Source organism: Limulus polyphemus, unplaced genomic scaffold (assembly GCF_000517525.1).
Source record: "Limulus polyphemus unplaced genomic scaffold, Limulus_polyphemus-2.1.2 Scaffold1017, whole genome shotgun sequence".
Classification (NCBI taxonomy): Eukaryota; Metazoa; Arthropoda; class Merostomata; order Xiphosura; family Limulidae; genus Limulus; species Limulus polyphemus.
Genome location: NW_013666627.1, coordinates 326,683 through 327,637, shown reverse-complemented (window position 1 = coordinate 327,637; position 955 = coordinate 326,683). Strand labels below are relative to the sequence as shown.

At 47.6% G+C, this 955-nt stretch overlaps 1 protein-coding gene across 6 annotated transcripts in view; it reads right to left on the bottom strand.

Moving 5' to 3' along the window:
- Positions 1 to 955, bottom strand: part of LOC106461715 (structural maintenance of chromosomes protein 5-like) — a 326,380-nt gene that overhangs the window by 16,147 nt on the left and 309,278 nt on the right. The gene's annotated exons all lie outside the window — the stretch shown is intronic.

The window sequence follows — 955 nt, the reverse complement described above, 5'->3', positions numbered from 1 at the left end:
TCCTTTATGATCCAGCATCTTGATACTCACAAGGGTTTGCTGAGACGCAGAATCTATGACAAAGTTTCACCTTTGGCCATCCAGCTTTCCTGTCACATAGATGCTGTGTGTGCTTGACATTTTACACCTAGCTGTAGGGACTTTCAAGATGGGGGTTGGTGAGTGTCCCTCAACACCAACCACTACTGGTCTCTTTGAGGCTGACTTGTTGGTAATATTCTTCCTACACTGGCTCCTCAGATGTCCTTGCTCCCCACAGTTCCAACAGCCTTTCTGGATACCAGCCTTCTCCTCTGTGTTGAAGTTGCCAGCATTGAGCTCTCCTGTGTCTAGGTTTGTTACAGTGCTAGCAAAGTCCCTCAAACCTCTCTGAAAGCTGCCCTTTTCTGGCCTTGAATCCAGATGACTGTACCAACCTTGGTACCTCTGTGCTGGACTTAACGTAGGATTCAAATTCTAGAGCTCTGGCCATTGCATCCTGCATGGTAGAGGGGTGTGCTTGCTTCACTTGTATCTTAAGTTGTGGACTGTCCAAGTCATCTACGAACTGATCCTTCAATAACAACTTGAGGAGATTGGGTGGTGCAGTTGGGTAGGTCTTGTGTGCCATGCTTTCCAAATCCTGTGCCAGCTCTTGCAGGCTCTCCCCTTTAGCACGGACTCTTGTCCTAAACCTAGCCCTGTAGACTTCAAACTGATTTTGGGTTCCGTACCTGAGTTCTAGAGCCACTACCAGTGCTCTATAGTTGTGCCTGTCGTCTGCTGACAACTATCCAAGTATTTCCAGTGGTTGTCCTTTCAAGCTCGATGCCAGATATACTGCTTTCTGCTCCTCTGTCCATCCGTTCATCTCTGCCAGTAACTCAAACTGTGCACTATATGCTTCCCACGGTGCTTTCCCATCGTATTCCTGTGGCTTCCTTCGTACTGAATCACTCCTAGTACTGACATTCAT